The sequence below is a fragment of the Sturnira hondurensis genome, unplaced genomic scaffold (assembly GCF_014824575.4).
Source record: "Sturnira hondurensis isolate 20B ecotype Veracruz unplaced genomic scaffold, ASM1482457v3 Scaffold0013063, whole genome shotgun sequence".
Classification (NCBI taxonomy): Eukaryota; Metazoa; Chordata; class Mammalia; order Chiroptera; family Phyllostomidae; genus Sturnira; species Sturnira hondurensis.
The window spans coordinates 4,278,234-4,284,244 of NW_028085694.1; positions in this window are offsets into that span (position 1 = coordinate 4,278,234).

Consider the following 6,011-nt stretch of genomic DNA (forward strand, 5'->3'; position numbering starts at 1 on the left):
CATGTCTTGGCTATTGTAAGTAATGCTACAATGAACATAAGGGTGCACATATTCTTTGAAATTAGTGTTTTGGGTTTCTTTGGATATATACCTAGAAGTGAATCACTGGGTCATAAGGCAGTTCCACTTTTAATTTTCTGAGGACCTTCCATTCTGTTTTCCTTAGTGGTTGCACCAGTCTAAATTCCCACCAAAGGATGCATGAGGGTTGCATTTTCTCTACATCTTCACTAGCATGTTTTGTTACAATTATTCTTTAGTATGATAAAGTTTTTGCTGATATTATGAGTGGAATTTAAAAATTACATTTCCAATTACAATTGTTTATTTGAGTCATACAAGAAAACTATTGATTTTGGTAGGTTGATTCTGTGTTTATATATCTTACTTTACTCTCTTATTAAGTCCAGTCATTTTCTAATTTATTGTCTTAGATTTTTCAATGCAAACATGTTTTGCCCGTTTAGTGCCAATATTTAAACCTCTGTTTATTTTTCTGATGTTATTGCATTGGTTAAGGTCTTGAAAAAAAGGTTAAATAATAATGGTGTCTTGTTCTTCACTTAAATACAAATGCTTCTGATATTTACTATAAAGTAAATGTTTGTGGCAGGGTTCTTGAGGATTATCACTATCACATTACTACAGCTTTCTTCTATTTATAATTGAGTTATTTTTTAAATTTTAACATTAGGAATGGATGCTAATGTAGTGAATTGTAATAAGAGAATAGTTGATTTACAAATGTTGAACCACATTTGAATTATTGGAGAAAAACCTATTTCAGTGGTTTTCAAAGTGTAGTTAGAAATGGTTCTGGCTTCAAAAAATACAGGAAATAATCTTATTCATAATCACTTCATAAATTTTTTAAAATTTATTTATCTCTAGAGGGGAAGGGAAGGGGAGAGGGAGAGAAATATCAATGTATGGTTGCCTCTCGTGAGTCCCCTGCTGGGAACTGGCCTGCAACCCAGGCATGTGCCCTGACTGGGAATCGAACCGCGATCCTTTGGATCACAGGCCCATGCTCAATCCCAGAGCTACTCCAGCCAGGGCCATCACTTCATAAATTTTTATTTTACTTATTTATGGTCAATGCTTACTAACATACTTTCTAATTCCTTTGGTTGTTATTGCCTCTTGTATTTTACTCTTGTGGGCCTACTTTCTTAAGTAAATTAAAAAAATATTTCTCTAAGTAAGGGACTGACTTTGAAAACATTTTCTCTGCCTCCCTCACCCTTAAAAAAAAAAGCTTAACTTCAAATGGGAGTGTAGGTTAACATATATTTATTCCTCAGCTCTTAAAAGTTATTATTCTGTGATCTTTCAGCACCTATTTTTGCTAATAAAGGAAAGTCTATTTAATTGTCATCCTTTGTAGGTAACTTATTTCCTGCTTCTTCTGAAGATTTTCTCATGTTCTTTGATGATCTTCAGTTTCTCTCTGCTGTATCAAGTATACATTTGCTTTTACTCACTTATTCATGGTCTTGATGTGCTTTTCAATTGGAAACTCATGTTTCTTTAATTCTGGATAATTCTCAGTCATTGTTGCTCTGAAAAATGAATACCTACGGCTCTCTCATTGATGTATTTTGGATCTTCTCCTTTTATCCTACACACTTTTCATCTCTCCATGCCACCTTCTGAGTTCTCCTTTCCAATTTTTAACTTTTCTCTTTCCCTGAACACAGCTATCCATGCAATGATGGTCGACTGTTCCCCCCCTCAATGAGTATATATTTTGATTCGATAATTTTTATTTGGTTCATCTCCCAATCTTACCACATTCTTAGAGTTGAATTTCTGAGGATGGATTACTTGTTTTTTGATTCTTAGACTGCTAATTCCCCATTTTGTCGTACAAGTATTTGCAACTCTCCCTCATGACAGCTGACTTCTTCACGTGATCTGTAATTGTCTAAATATCACTTTTAGGTTTTCTTCATAAGGAGACTTTCGGGTTGTGGAGATGTCACCATTGCATGGTTTTGCATGTATATCTGACAAAGGAATTTTAGTTCTAGACAAGTTTCCCTGTTAATTCTTCTGCTTGAGTTTCCAAACTCACACATTGTGACTTCACAGTTGTGTGAATTTCAGACTCAGGGACATGATTTCTTAGGCTGTATTTTCTTTTTTTCTACATGCACCCTTCCTGCCTCCACCCCCTGATAAGGCTCTTGCCTCTTGTTGGCCAAGGATGTAGGCTGGAATTTTTCTAGTACCGTTTTCATTGGTAATCAGTCTTAAGACTTGAGGCTTAATGCAGAAGTATCAGCTGTTCTTTTTGTAGGCGCCAAAGGCCAACATTTGTGGGCAACAAAACTCTCAATGTCTAGTGCTTAGTGTCTCTAGCCAGTCTACAATTCCTGTGAAACACCTGAGTATTTCCTTTATTTTCTACTGAAATCCTCTGAGATTTTGTACTATGGTTGTTCAGTTCTGTTCAACATTTCTATTGTTCATTGACAGGAAGAGGATTTCCACATTGGCTTAGTCCTGAAGTGCATTTCAGAGAGTTAATCAATATATTTAGTGAGGGTTTTTTCCCAGCAAATCTTCATGATAGTCTCTGTTCTTTTCAATAATTATGGAACATTTAAGATAAACAAAATGTGTAAAGTATAATGAACACTCATGCGTGTGCCATCCAGGTTAAGAAGGGGACACTGATAATACAAGAGGCCCCATGGGTCCCTGCCTGGGTTTCATCTCCATCCTCTGTTTCTTCCCTGTCCCAGAAGTAATCATTATCCTGAATGTGGTGTCATAATTTTCATGTACTCTTTTAAGTTTATAAATAATATAAGCCAAATGAGCACTTATAATGTTCCAGGCACTCCTACAAGAGCACTAAAAGTGCTACATTTTCATAAAATCTTCTATAATATAGATAATATTTTAATTACTATTTCCCCCTTTTTACAAATAAGAAAAATGAACCCCAGAGGGGGTAGTTGACTCTCCCAGAGACACACAGTTGACATGTGTGTGTAATTTGGACCCAATTAGTTTGTCTGGCTTCATAATCTTTGCTCTGAACCACTAGGCTGTGGAGAACTATGCCATATTTACGGATTTTTTTGCAGTTGCCTTTCTCTCCCTTTGTTTTATGTTCCTGAGTTTCACCTGTGCTGATGTTTGCAGCTTGGATTCATTTTCTGTCCTACGTAGAATTCACTCATGTAAATTTACCTGTTTGTTTATTCATTCTCAATTTGCTAGATACTTAGATTGCTTTAAATTATTTTTGTCAACATGAGCTGTTTTTCCTTTCTGACCAGCACATCTTTCTTTGGAAAGCTACTCCTCCCCTAATCCATGTGAGTTTGGTGAGGCTGTCAATCATGTAGATCCCCTTTGGGGGTCAATATAATGCACGAAAGACCTCTTTCTCCTTCATCTGGGACCAGAAGCTCTTTTGCAGGCATAGACCTGGAGTTGGGGGCGATTTTCATTTCTGCCCTATGGAGAGAGCTTGTGGAAGATGAAGTCAATTCTGAGGAAACAGGGCAAAGAATTGGAGAGAGAGAGGCAGAGTTTAGATGATAGAGTTCAGTCTCTTAGATCTTATTGGGACAGAAGTTCACACTGGGATTTCCTGGTTTGTCAGTTTGCTGCTTCCATTTTTTGTTAAAGCCACTTTGTCTCATGTAGTCTATCACTTGCTAATCAGAGGTCTTGAGTACTGTCAATTCCAAAAGTACAAACACAAAATTCTGTCTTCCTCCTTGTATCAATAAACGGTACCGGTCACACCATATGGAGAAGTGTGCAAAACCAGCCCCAAACAGAAGACAAGTATATGTGGAGGAAAAGCAAAATGAGCAATAAAATTTGGTGGATACAACCTAGAACAATGCAGGCAGGACTGCTGATGAGTAGTCTTACGTTGGTTTTTAGACTTGAATATACATGAAGGAGAAGTGCTCAGCAAGTTTTTATTTTTCATCACATGGAAGAAACCTTTTGTTTGGTGAGTGATTGTTTTCTGAGTCATGATATAGACAAGAATGAGTTATCCACAGGTAAGTCAGCAACGAAGAAGGACATTGCTACTTCAGTGAAAGTCTTTTCTGGGATGCCAGTAACCATGTGATTTATTTGCAGAGAACAGTGCACACTAGTTCAGCTTTGTGCTTCCTGACTTGGACTTACTATTACAGAAAGTAGTGAGAAATTTGGTAAGTTGGTTGGGATCACTGAGGAATTTCACTGAGTAAGTTGGTTGGGATCACACAGTGTAATACTGTGTGAAGAAATGAAATGGGCGGCAAAAATGAGCCAGACCAATGACATGGCATTGGTCTGGCTATTAAAGCAAGGCTGCTCATGAGCTTGGACATGAGGAATGAGATGAAAGCATTTTTTAACTAACAGTGAGACTGCTAGTGAGGCCACTGAAGTGGTATCTGGTGGCTTGCTCAAAAGCATCATCAGTGAAATAGTATCTCATTTTTTATCTTGAAAGGAAGGGATCAGGATTTCTTAGAAGACTTAACTGGTGAAAATGCCTTAATTGCTAAGACTAAGTCACATATTTCATGATTTTTTACATAGATAAAAATATCAACACTCTGTTTAGGGGCACATTTGTTTGATTTGGGCAATATGACAAAATACAGAGGAGAAATGATAAAATAACCCACCAATCAGTAACATTTTTCCAGGCTTCTCCTTTTGCATATGTAGAGACAGAAGGGGTGTGTGTGTGTGTGTGTGAGAGAGAGAGAGAGAAACTACATAGCACTAATCTTCTAAACATTGTATCATACTTTTTAGTAGAAAGTCTTCCATTTAATTTTACATTATTATACAATCTAATTTACCAAAAGAAACTAAAATAAAAATAAATGTAATTGAATTTAACATAAGAGAAAGAAATGGATGCTGCTGATAAATGTTCCCTCCCCACAAAAGAATTGCAAACTTATTTAAACAGTCATTTAGAAGTGAGAATCATTATTTAAGCATATGTACTAACTTCAGGTTCTACATTAGTTGATTCCTTGCCATAAAAGTCTCACTTTCCATTCCCTCCTTCCAATTTTGTTAGTTATTCCAATTTTTCCAAGGTCTAAAACATTTACACTTGGTTCTAGAATTTTAATTACCATAGTTGCTTATCATTTAGTATGACATTTGGACAGATTCAATGTGCATGGGATTTTATCACTGCTTCTCTATTACAAACGTTTTTTAAATTTTGATTCACGTATCAGTTGGATGTGAAGGGTTCCAAGATTTCCTATTTCTTTCTTTTGGTTGTTCAAAGGTACCAGTCTTAGGACTTTAAATTAAATGCACCTTGGCTCGGTATAATACTCTTGGCTCATACTTTCTTCCTGTAGAACTTTACAGCCAGTGCTTAATTATCTTTTGGCACTGGGTAGTATTGTGAAGATATCTGAGGCCAGCCTGATTCTGTCTCCACTTTGGAATGACTTGACCTTTACACATAAAATTTTAGTGTTGAAGTTTGAAACCATCACTAGGATATGGCTTGGTGTTAAAAGCTCTGTGTCATATTTTCCTGAAAAATAGTATATTCTTTCAATATATAAATTCAGTTTTTCATTTTAGCAAAATTTCTCTATATTTGAATACTTTTTCTATTTCATTCATTAGATTCTTAATCCAGATGACAATAGAGGATCGTCTTTGTTCTGAATGTCCATTACCATCTCTGACTTTTTAAATCTCCTTATCTTTTTCTTCTGCAAGCACTGTAATTATCTCACTGTAGCAAAACAAACTTTTTTTCTGTGTTAGTAAGTCTGTGGCTTCAACCCCCCACTTAGCACTGTGCACTTCTGTGTCTGGGAAGGAGGGCGGGAGAAAGGGTTTGTGTGTCCTTAAAGTTGCAGACTGATTAGAATGTTCTTCTAATTTTTAAAGCTCTTCTGTGTCTCTCATTTCTCATTCATAATAACATTTATTTTAGGAACTTTTCTCTTTTCTTTCTTTCCTTTAGGTTTCGAGAAGCTATTTCTTCTTTCTGG